Here is a 13,508-nt window from a genome sequence, read left to right on the forward strand (position 1 = left end):
CAATTCTTCCATCTGCTATTCAAGTTTAGAGCATTCTTGCCTTGGCCTGCAAACTTTACTAAAAAACTATGAAAGAGCAAATATAGGCAAAGTACAAAGATAATAGCAATAGTATTAATCAAGGAGAAGTAGAGTACTCATATTTTGAAAAAGGTCAGTTTTCTCTTAATCTTGGACCTATTCACCAACCTTGTTCCCATATTAGCATGACGTCATTCACGTTATTCACAAGAGATAGCGAAAACGATCAGTTAGGGTTCTGTTCCTAGGTTTTTCTACTTCAAACCTTTTCTAGGGTTTACAAACCCTAGATACTACAAGCTCCAAAGTCTTTAAGACCTTTCATTCTTTAAAGATTGTAATTTCTACATGTACGCAATTTTGTTAGTTGCAAAACCCTATAAACAGTATTGACAAGTATTCTATACATGAGATGTAATCCATTTCATTTCTTAATCACAAAGCCTAGTCTTCATATGCAAGGAGATACTTCAAATGCTAACATATTAAATAGATCTCTAATATATTTATACAACTCATTGCATCACTATGTTTATGAAATTGTTAGCTTACTCTTCATATGGATTCTCCATGACATAGAAAACTTTAACATTTTAATATAGCAAGAGAACTTTGAAATGATCAGAATTTTATACGTACCTCTTGCAAACTTACCTTTGCATAAATCTGGTCCTTTTTATTTCGTTGGCATACTTCCTTCAACAAAGGTACCTTAGACCTTTAATCATCAAACTAGGATGTTGTCCATTTCTTTGATCCGCTGGAAATGTTGGTTGATTGGGTTCACATAATTTGTATGAATACATACTATAGAGAGAGTTTTAATCTTTCCATAAATTCTTGTCCTTTGCATATGTCATTGAGATGATGAGTTCATAACAAACTTGCATATATATTTTGTCCATATAAACTATGTCCTTTAGGTCTTTGTACAGGTTTCCATAGAACTCTAATTCTTTTGTCATGCTCAATGTAGTTGCTTTGTCACCATATGTATCTTGTTCTTCTCTTGTGTATGGTGTAAACTTCACAAATTAGTGCTAAAAAAGAGAGTATGGTGATGGATTTTATAGAGATACCATCTTGAACTAATTACAATCTAAAACTTTTCATATTCAAGGATGTTGCTTCAGATTTCGTTGTTTTTCTCCATCTATAGATTTTGTACCTTTTTACATTTAATTATCTTCCTAAATTCTTTGAGTGAACTGCCTAGTCTTTAGTCTCCAAAGATAGTCTTATTTCATATTAGAGATATCACGATATTTGTTTCCATGCTCAGACTATTTACAGATTTGGATGTTACTATTATATCAAAGATAAGGCTCGATATTTTTGTGTTTCGACAGACAATATATATCCTTGGATTCCTCATAGATATGCCATGTATTGTTTTATGCCTCATATAACTTGATATTTTTACCTCTTCTGATTTTCTTCCAAATTTCCTTGAGCAGCCTCAGATGTATGTGTTTTGATAAGCTCTAATCACAAGTGATTAGATGTTTCTCTACATGGTCTTGTACTTAGTGTCACGTTTCTCGGTAAAATTTTGCATCCTCAAAAGTAAATATAGTCTTCAAACATTTCATATTTCACAAAGATATAATGATTCTTTGTATTTTTCTTCCTTCATATCCTTGTAGCCTTATCTTCTTCAATGAGCGAGTATTTTTAGTCTTCTATATTAAACTTCCAAGAATGAGTACCCTTGACTTATCAGTAGTTTGGATGATTTGTATAGATGTTACAGATTTCAGACCAATGTCCCAATTTTGGATATAGGCCAAAGACTTGGGTTTATGCAACAAACTCTCATCATAGAGCTTGGATGTGTACCTCATAATTTAGTTTACTCACTGTACTTCAAATTGATTCCTCTTTGGAAATTGTTTCACTCCATCTTTCTTGAACCTAGATTTGATACCATGTTTAAATTCAAAAGAAATAGATAATTTCTAGACTCAATAATTACTTGAGACAAATTATATATATATATATCTTTTATTTAGTTTGTGCTTCATTCATTAGGTCATCAAGAAATTACACAAATACAATACACAAAAGGACAAGAGACACCAAAATTAGGCTAGAGGATAGGGAAAAAACCACAAGGGGAAAATCCGTCAATCCTTTCCTTATAGTTTGTTCATCAATAGGAGAAATCCAAGTCACATCCAGAAGATCTAGTTTCCTAGTCATCCCTCCAAATTCTGCTATAATTTATCCACATTTTGTCTTGAAAAAGTCTACCATGTCACAGAGATATAGTTACCATAGATATAGGAACTTGTATCATCATAGAAACATACCATAGGAAATTCACAACATCAAGGAGAGACTTTCCACTGAAACTCACAATGTCATCATCACAGAAGCTTGCTTTAACAAGAATAGATATATTATAGATAATTGCATCATCATTATCATAAATATTCACTTCTTTAAGGAGATACATATGGTGGGCTCCAGTATTGCAGCAATAATGTTGCAACTCATGGGACTCCTTTCTTTACTTTTATCAACCCGGTAGTTCGTAACAAACTTGGAAGCGACGGTGTTGTATGCACAAGTACTAGCTCTTGCCGCAGCTGTCACTTGGTCAGCTGGCACAAGTCCGCTAGGGGCTTAAGCCAACTTCTATGAGCTCTTAGAAGAATCTTTTTAACTGATGGATGAAAGCTAACTCAAAGGAAGCTAATCTACTTGCAGAAAGAAACTGAAAGCCAAAAAGTAACGCAAACCCTAGCAAACCCTAATTCTACCAGCTAGTCCTACTGATGCAAAGGAGAGGATGCAAACTATTAAAAGAGATGCCATTACTTCTATGAAGGTAAAATGCATGTGTCTAGACTACCTCTATCTGAAGAAAACATCTTTTTGTATTTTTGAATAAGTTATCAGAATTATCATGCATGTGTTTTTAACTGGCTTTTTGTTGTGCAGGGGTGGATCAAGGAGGAGAAATGCTTGGAAAAGGTTGGGAAGGTTCAGAGAGGGTCTAAGGAGTCCCTAACACCCTTCCAGAGAGTCTCACAGAGTTTGGCTATCAAGAAACCTCATTCGTGAGCTTCTACAGGAAGTCTGCAGGGGTTCTACAGGATGTTTCAGGAATTTCTACAGGATGTTCAGAAATTTCTACAGGATGTTTAAGAATTGGATTTTGGAGGATGGGTGAGTGAAGGAAGATGCATGGATGGATAAGGAGGTAGGATAGGGGCCTGAAATGACCTAGGGACTGATGGATGGAGTGGTGAGAGGGTGTAGAAGGCTGACTTGGCTTAAAGAAGGCTAAGACAATGGAGGAGCAAGAAAGTAGGGTTACGTGGGCAGAAGAACAGTTGTGAGACGAGGAACCTAACTAGGAGATGGAGCAGCTGGCCTGGACAAAGCTTAGGTGGATGAGAGAGTGGTGGAGATGCCCTGCACGGTGTACACTTAACCGAATCAACAAAGTCCTGCACACAATCAAAGTCTTAGCTAATCTACTCTAACTATCAATGAAACAAATGAACAGCAGCTTTATTTATAAAGAGAACCATGTACATCACTTAAGCAAAGAAACATTTCAGAGGTCTGAACGCATAACTAACTTCTACAAATGAAAACATTACACCAAGGATTGCATGGTCAAGCAAACTAGTGTTTTTGTTGGGGCAGCATTGTTTCTGCAATTCCAGCCCCTGATCCAATAAGGATGAGGTGAAACTGAGAATGTTGTTGACCCTTTTCTTGGAGATTTAACTGTTATTATCCTACCAATCTATTCCAAACATCTGAAGCAATTCTATTCATAACCAGTGACCTATTTAACCAACACAACTAAATCTGCTTAACAGAAACACGTTTCAAATGCATAAAAGGAAAATCACGATGCATAAAGAAAAGGTAACAGTACAAAGAAGGAGGCCCTAGGCTCTCAGGTTGGGCCCAACCCCGAGAGCTATGGCTCCTATAGAAAACTCAGAGCTGATATAAAATCGGACTGCTTCTCATTATCAAAAAATCATCATAAGTCAAGAGTTATGCCAAAAATGGCTACAAAATAAAGCTAGCAGCACTGTAGTGCAAAATATGCAAGAGTTTCCAAAATTCCCTCACGAAGGCTGAGGCCTTAACATTTATACACCATGAGGCCCTAGCTGGCCTCCTAAATCTATGGGACTTGGCTGCCCAAACTGTGAGTGAACAGCTCCTTCCAAAATCTGCTTGGCTGCCTTCTAGATCCGGTTTTGGTGGCCTTTGGAGCTCGAAGTTGGGGGTGAAGATCCCGAGGGAGGCTATTTAATGCCATAGACACCCCCCTACGAATCCTCAACCCAAGCTTGGTTGTCTTCTAGCCCATGACTGCTCGGTTTTGCTCCAACATATGTCAAAAAACCTGAAATGAGCACATGTTAGCCACCTAGGAAGAGTGACTACCCTTATTCGTACAAATGACATAAACATACTGAAAAATAATGCATAAGTTATGAAAAATGAAGGATTGAACAAGGATAATTAGGCCAAATGAGCCCAAAATGTTACCAAATTTTGGGTTCATCATCACCCCCCTGCTAAAATGATTGCTCATCCCTGAGCAACTAGTCCAACTCCTCGTCTTTCATTGCTTTAATCGCCACCCTCACATCCCAGGCTTCTGAAGTAGTATCCTCCTCACTGTCACGGAATTCGGCCTTCCTTTCCACCTCTTCCCACTGCTTATGCTCGTCTTTTTCTGTGCTTCCTTCTACCAATCCCAAAAGCAAAGGTGGGCTTAGCTTGAGGCCGATCCAGCTGGCCTGGAGGTTCTACATGGACTTCTTGTAGAGAGGCACCCGTGCCATGGCCTCCCTCATTCTAGTTGGAGTGTGATATTCCCTGATTTTGAGGCTATGGGACAATGTGTTCCACCTACGGGTGCAAGCATGAACACAATTGTCCCCTAATAATCGCTCCATATCCTCGAAGTGTGCTATAGCCTAAGCCTGCCGATCCATATATTTTAATAAAGCCTGAGAGTTGGTTGCTAGGTGCTGGTGGGCTTATATCAATGCGGTGGGGTCCCCTATCTCTGCTCTAATCAGCAGTGGTTCATGTAGCTCTCAGTTCATGACATCTTTGACCTCTGTCGCTCTCTTTTCTTCGTGGTTTAACCATGAGGTTAGTGCCATCAGCTGCATATCTCCCACGACTGTGTTGGGGTCCCATGAAGTTACATTTGGAAGGGCCAAATTATGAAGGTAGAACTCTGATAGCTTGGCCTTGTCCTCTGTTGAATTGTTGTTACATAAATCTGTGAACTGTTGGGGGTTTTGGATTTGGGAGATACCCCTCTGTGCCAATGCATTAATTTGGAATTGCAGCCATTGGTCCCGTAGGTATAGGCCATAATATTTGGTCGGCTGCCTACATTGCAGAGCGTCCATTGCCCAACTGGCCATGTAGGCCAATTGCGCCTCCTTTTCTTGCACCTGCTATTTTAGAGCTTGTATCTCTATGCTTGCCTGCAATTCTCTTTCCTGTAGTTGCTGGTTTAGTTCCTCAAGACCAGCTTGCATTCCTTCTTTTTCTTGAGGTTCTGCTGTGGTGTCCTCTGGTGCTGTGTCCCCTTCTTTCCTCTGTCCTAGTAGCTGTAGTTTGAGCTTCTCATTTTCTTCCTGTAGAAATACTCGCTGGCAGTTTCCCACATGTTTTGCCATAGCCAATTCTCTTCTTGCCTCCTTGAGTTGTTCCTCCAAAGGGCCTATATCTGCTACTCCTTTAGACTTGGCTATTCTCATCCATGTGTGGGTCCTCACCCTTTCTTCCTCTAGTGCAATGAAAAGCGGCACTGTGAATTTCTGTGGAATGATTTTTCCGGCCTCCAAAAAGTTATAATAAGAGCCCAAGCTGGGCTGGGGGCTAGGTTCCATAATGTGCTCTACCTCTTCTTCCTTTTGTGGTGATTTGGCTGCCTCCCCTTCCATTCTTTCGGTCTCCTTGAGCCTGGCCAATGTTTCCTGTAGAATGGCTTCAGCATCCTGTAGAGAGGTTTTTGAAGCCAATCTTTCCATTCTCTCCCTCCAGGTAGATGTCTTCGGGCTCCCCCGTTCATAAGTGAATGATGTTTTGGAGGGGGACTTCTCCTTTGGTGAGGCAGGTGTGTCTTCAATGGTAATTAGGTCTTTGGATGGAGGTTGGGGTCTGCCGGTTTTAATTCTTACACTTCTTCTTGCTTTGAAATACAAAGGAGTCTCCCTCTTTCATTTTTCCTTTGGCTTGGGAGAGGTACTTAGGGTGGCCAGCACAGCTGCTGCCTCCCTAGCAAGAATTTCGGCTGATTTCTCCTTTTGTTTCCCTTTTTCAGGACTTCCTGTAGAAAGCCCTGTAGTGGCTAGTTTCTGGCTTCCTGTAGAAGCCATTTTTAAACTTCCTGTAGAAACAGACGACATCGTTTTAGCCTGCTTGGCTGAGGGTGCTTTTTCTTTTAACTTGGCTGAGGTTGCCTTAGACGTTCCCTCACTGACGTGGACTTTTTCAGTCCTTTCCACCCTGCTCTGTAGTCTTTTCTCCCTGGGTGTTGGTGTGGTTTTATCACCCCCTGTTTTGGCAGCTTGATTTTTCTCTAGTGTTCCTACGAGGCATGAAATGGAAAGACTTTTGATTGATTTTTTCTTTTTTTCTGCTTGTACCTGCAAAAACTAAAATAGATTGAACTGCAACTAACTATCTTGCTGAAACAAAAATGTGGAACTGAAATGAAAGCAGGAAAGGACTAATCTATTTTGCTCAAATGAAATTGCAGGAATGAAATGCTAGTCTACGCTTGCAGAATTGAAATGCTAATCTACGCTTGCAAAATTGAAATTGCGGAATTGAAATGCTAATCTACGCTTGCAGAATTGAAATTGCAGAACTGAAATGCTAATCTATGAAAGCAAGAAATATCTACTCTACTTTTGCGGAAATGAAATTGCAAAATGGAAATGAAATAAACTATTTAGCAGAAGGCGAGAGTAGGAAAATAGAAGAAAAGCAACAATCACCAATACTCTGACGCTTCCCCAGCAACGGCGCCAAAAATATGGTGGGCTCCAGTATTGCAGCAATAATGTTGCAACTCCTGGGACTCCCTTCTTTACTTTTATCAACCCGGTAGTTCGTAAAAAATTTGGAAGCGACGGTGTTGTATGCACAAGTACTAGCTCTTGCCGCAACTGTCACTTGGTCAGCTGGCACAAGTCCGCTAGGGGCTTAAGCCAACTTCTATGAGCTCTTAGAAGAAGCTTTTTAATTGATGGACGAAAGCTAACTCAAAGGAAGCTAATCTACTTGCGGAAAGAAACTGAAAGCCAAAAAGTAACGCAAACCCTAGCAAACCCTAATTCTACCAGCTAGTCCTACTGATGCAAAGGAGAGGATGCAAACTATTAAAAGAGATGCCATTACTTCTATGAAGGTAAAATGCATGTGTCTAGACTACCTCTATCTAAAGAAAACATCTTTTTGTATTTTTGAATAAGTTATCAGAATTATCATGCATGTGTTTTTAACTGGCTTTTTGCTGTGCAGGGGTGGATCAAGAAGGAGAAATGCTTGGAAAAGGTTGGGAAGGTTCAGAGAGGGTCTAAGGAGTCCCTAACACCCTTCCAGAGAGTCTCACAGAATTTGGCTATCAAGAAACCTCATTCGTGAGCTTCTACAGGAAGTCTGCAGGGGTTCTACATGATGTTTCAGGAATTTCTACAGGATGTTCAAAAATTTCTACAGGATGTTTAAGAATTGGATTTTGGAGGATGGGTGAGTGAAGGAAGATGCATGGATGGATAAGGGGGTAGGATAGGGGCATGAAATTACCCAGGGACTGATGGATGGAGTGGTGAGAGGGTGTAGAAGGTTGACTTGGCTTAAAGAAGGCTAAGACAATGGAGGAGCAAGAAAGTAGGGTTACGTGGGCAGAAGAACAGTTGTGAGACGAGGAACCTAACTAGGAGATGGAGCAACTGGCCTGGACGAGGCTTAAGCGGATGAGAGAGTGGTGGAGATGCCCTGCACGGTGTACACTTAACCGAATCAACAAAGTCATGCACACAATCAAAGTCTTAGCTAATCTACTCTAACTGTCAATGAAACAAATGAACATCAGCTTTATTTATAAAGAGAACCATGTACATCACTTAAGCAAAGAAACATTTCAGAGGTCTGAACACATAACTAACTTCTACAAATGAAAACATTACACCATGGATTGCATGGTCAAGCAAACTAGTGTTTTTGTTGGGGCAGCACTGTTTCTGCAATTCCAGCCCCTGATCCAATAAGGATGAGGTGAAACTGAGAGTGTTGTCGACCCTTTTCTTGGAGCTTTAACTGTTATCATCCTACCAATCTATTCCAAACATCTGAAGCAATTCTATTCATAACCAGTGACCTATTTAACCAACACAACTAAATCTGCTTAACAGAAACACGTTTCAAATGCATAAAAGGAAGATCACGATGCCTAAAGAAAATGTAACAGTACAAAGAAGGAGGCCCTAGGCTCTCAGGTTGGGCCCAACCCTGAGAGCTATGGCTCCTATAGAAAACTTAGAGCTGATATAAAATCAGACTGCTTCTCATTATCAAAAAATCATCATAAGTCAAGAGTTATGCCAGAAATGGCTACAAAATAAAGCTAGCGGCACTGTAGTGCAAAATATGCAAGAGTTTCCAAAATTCCCTCACGAAGGTTGAGGCCTTAACATTTATACACCACGAGGCCCTAGCTGGCCTCCTAAATCTATGGGACTTGGCTGCCCAAACTGTGAGTGAACAGCTCCTTCCAAAATCTGCTTGGTTGCCTTCTAGATTCTGTTTTGGTGGCCTTTGGAGCTCGGAGTTGGGGGTGAAGATCCCGAGGGAGGCTATTTAATGCCATAGACACCCCCTACGAATCCTCAACCCAAGCTTGGCTGTCTTCTAGCCCATGACTGCTCAGTTTTGCTCCAACATATGTCAAAAAAACTGAAATGAGCACGTGTTAGCCACCTAGGAAGAGTGACTACCCTTATTCGTACAAATGACATAAACATACTGAAAAATAATGCATAAGTTATGAAAAATGAAGGATTGAACAAGGATAATTAGGCCAAATGAGCCCAAAATGTTACCAAATTTGGGGCTCATCAACATACAACAAGAATCACATCATCATCATTACATGGATTTACATCTTTATTATAGAGACATGTGCTTTAACTTTCTTGCATTCCACAAAATAAGGTGCCTCATCTTGCTCGCATATCACAAAAGGGAGTGCCACACCATGTTTGCATGTCATAGAAGAATATGTCACAAGAAGTCTGATATATTTCATAAGTATGTGCTTCAAACTTCCATATTACGTATGTGAACTATATTTCACAGAAGGAAACCCAAATTACTTGCCAAAATGTGAAGCACGGGTGTAATATATAGTTGTTTCCATATGCAAAAAGACACGACTGTTGGGTCAGTTGACTTGTCATCCTAGGGACTGACTTGGCAACTTGGAGGGACAAATAATATTTACAAAATTCAAATTTGTATATGGTCACGAAGAACATGCCCTTAACTTTTTCTTTTGACCAAAAAATAAAGCATGAAGAACAAGTTTGAAAAAATAATAATACTAATCAATTTTATTCTTTTTGTATTTATATTAAAATACATATTGACATGAGTACAATGACAATTATGAAGGTCGAACCTAGTTATAATTTGAACAATAGGTTCGAAGTAGAAGTTGTATTAATGCAAGATGGATATCCCATAGATTTTGAGAGAATGAAGCTAAGTAAAAGGGAGTTCTTGAAATCAACATATGACAAAGAGATGCTTTTTATTATGTGTGCCCTAACTAAATGGTGACAATATATTTTAGGAAGCAAATTCTTGATACGTTAATAGCTTGTAATACCTTTTACAATAAATAACACTTGTCGCTGAACAACAAAAATAGTTGGAGAAAACAACTACCTTTGATTTAGAAATGCTAGAAAACAAGAGTAAAGATGATGTTGCAACTTGTGCTCTCCCTCGAAAAGGAAAAGATCCATTATTATTTACAATTTCAACTATAGTCCCATAATGGCTGGACAAAATTTGAAGTGAGTACATAAAGAATCCATAAACATGTAACTTAATCAACAATCTTATTCATAACTCAAAATTCAAATGGAAGAATGTCATAACTCAAAATTCAAATGGAAGAATGACATCCTTTGATATAAAGGATGCATCTATCTAATTCCAACTCCCAAATTCAAATCCAAAGTTCTTAAGTGTCATGGTTCACCAACAATTGGACATGTGGGATTTTCCCAAACTCACTAAAATTCAAGTTAATCATTTTTTGGTGAAAGGGATGTACAAGGACATTAAAAAAATGTGACAGAATGTAATTAGTTTCAGAGAAACAAAAATGAAAATATTGTGACACCAAGATTGCTCCACCCCTTGCATATTGCAAACAAGAAATGGGAAGAAATATTGATGGACTTGATTGATGGGTTACCCAAGGACAAAATCCTTGTGGTGGTATATAGACTCACTAGATATGCACATTTCATGGGCATAAAGATATTAGGCTCAACAAAATAAATTGTTAAAATATTTTTCAAGTATATTTATAAATTGCATAGGTTTCCAAAGATCATTGTTAGTGACAGGGATTCCAAATTTAAAGGAAACTTCTGGAAGGAGTTCTTCAAACAAATTGGGACATCCCTCAACATGAGCTCAGCCTACCACCCCCAAATAGATGGCCAAACTAAAATTTTCAATAAATGCTTGGAAGCATATCTTCGTTGTTTTGTAATACACAAGCAAAACAAATGGTCTAAATGATTACATTTGGAAGAATGGGGGTAGAATTCCACTTATCACACTTCAACAAAAACGACACCATTTCAATCACTCTACAGTTATTAACCCCCTAAATGGAAGGAGTTATCCATAAATGATATAAAAAATATAGCAGTAAAGGATCAATTGGAGGAGAACCAAAAAGTTGTTCGAACACTAAAGGAAAACCTAAATATCGCAAGAAACCATATGAATTAGCAAGTTGACCAACATAGTTTAGGCAGAGAATTTAATGAGGGAGATTGGGTCTATGTGAAGCTTCAACCTTACAAATAGTTATCATTAAAACAATAGGGAAAAAACAAGCTAGCCCCTAAGTTCTATGGGCCATATCAAGTTGTCAAGAAAATTAGTCAAGTAGCTTACATTTTAAAATTACCTGAAAATAGACACATTCATAACAATTTCCATGTTTCTTGTCTAAAAAGGGTGTTGGGGAAACATCAAACAACACAAACAACACTTCCTACATTGAATGACAAGGGAGAAGTTGTATTAGAACTAGAAGCTATCATTGCCACAAGAGAAAAGTGATTAGGTTCTTGAGTAATTAAAGAATACCTCATTAAGTGGAAGAGAATACCAGAAGAAAATGCTTCATGGGAGACAAAATATTTTTGTCAACAACATCCCTAGTTACCTATGCTTTGAGGACAAAACATTTATTTTAAGGGGAAGACAATCCTACGTATAAAAAAATAAAAAATAAAATAACTATAATTAGAAAATACATTAATTATTTAAAGGGGTATGATCAAAGATCATGACCCCTCGTGAAAAGGCACCCAAAGTATATATTTAAGTGAGGTCCTTCACTGTAAAAAAAACTTACCATTCAACAACCAATTAGATATATGTGTGTGTGTGTGTGTGTGTGTTTTCCACCCTTTTTTGTGTCTGAATTAATTTTGCATTACCTCAAAATTTCAAAATACATCATCCCAAACATCACAATTCATGCAATAATCTTCCTTGAGGGAAACCATATATGTTGACCAATAGCTTAATATCAAGTGGAAAAAAATTAAACATCCGATGTTGAAAACTATAAGAACTATCATCATGTACAAAACTACATAGAAAATGACAACAATTGCTAAAAGACATATCATGTAATCAAGAGTCTAAAGAAGTCACCGGAGTTGGGTCATGGGCACTGACATCGGTAGGATCAAGTGGTTTAAGTTCACATTAAATATGACTTTCTAGGTGAGCTAGTCGAGCATCCATACCCGCCAAACAAGAGTGTCATTATTGTTGCACCCACTTGATTTCATTCAAAGAAGAGATGATATCATTATGGTCTTCATGCTTATACTTCAAGAACCCTACCCATAAGAGTTTTCATCTGCCAATGGGGAGTAATGGATTTTATGTATTGGCTCCATTGTCCCTTGGTATGACTACAGTCAGGAACCCAATTGACATACTCCTCTATGATTTCACAATGGGAATATGCTTGATGGGCATTAGTGGTGAGGGTCTCAAGCTCACGAAATTCTTCACGAACGTCAAGAGGTGTAGTTGAGTGAAAGAGAGTTGCAACTTCAAGGGTGGAAAGTGCGGGGCGGGGTGGGGGTCCTTCTGGGCCTTGAGGGAAATGAAGAAGCAACCTTCAAATGGGGGTTATTCAATGACACCAATAATAAAGCGAAGACATTTTCTCTACTTATGGGATTCATAATCATCAAAGAAAGGCATATAAATTTATTTGTAATAATTGGAGACTCTATAATTTTAATAGAACAAATGATACAAAATGTGTTCGACAAAGTATTTATATACCAAACCATCACTCATATCATATCAGTCTCAAAATTATGGAAAATGTACAATCATATCATGTTATTAGAGATAATACTCACAGGGCAGATCAGTTCACCAATAATGCTTGCATTAGACTACAAGGCGAAGCCAAAATTAATGAAACAATTCAGAGCATCCCCATTCCATAAACCTTAGCTAAACCGACTATCAAGTCACAACTTCCAAGTCTATATAAATCATGTGTTGTAAATATTTGTTTTTTCTAGGCCAATACATTCGTCAATATAGACGAATCAAAAGTATATCTACAAGTAGATTCAAAAAAATTATATTTTGTTTTGTAAGAACTTCGGGGTTTGTTCCCCTAGTCTTTTTTTGTATTTTCTCTCTTAACCTTTTGATGGAGAGATGTTTTCTAAAAGTAATAAAAACAATCGTTCCTATAAAAAAGAAACAAAGAGAGTTTTAGCTTCCTAGGTTTGGTCTTGGGCATGTGGTCTACTCTAGGGACGTCTACCTCTTGCTCCTCGATGATTGCACATATGTTATTTGGGCATTTTTCACCAGTAGGAGAAAAAAAAGTCAAGATAGATATCCCAAACTAAAATAGTATTGAGAGGGTTGAGACTAAGAAGGTCGAGACAAAGGAAAGGCCAAGAGATACTAGGGGTTTGGGAAAGCCCAAGCCAACAAGAAATGGAAGATGAATAAGCCCGAGCAGTGGATGAATAACTCTAGGCAAGGTCACCTAATCACTAGGAAACACCAAAGTGAAGGTCAGAGAGAGCCCCCATAGAATTTTAGACAAATCCACCATACTTACACCACAGAGACACAAAGTCATAGAAAGAAATGAAAAAGTTAAAAGAATA

Source organism: Pinus tabuliformis, chromosome 3_2 (assembly GCF_031772625.1).
Source record: "Pinus tabuliformis cultivar Carrire ecotype Pingquan chromosome 3_2, CPIR1, whole genome shotgun sequence".
NCBI lineage: Eukaryota > Viridiplantae > Streptophyta > Pinopsida > Pinales > Pinaceae > Pinus > Pinus tabuliformis.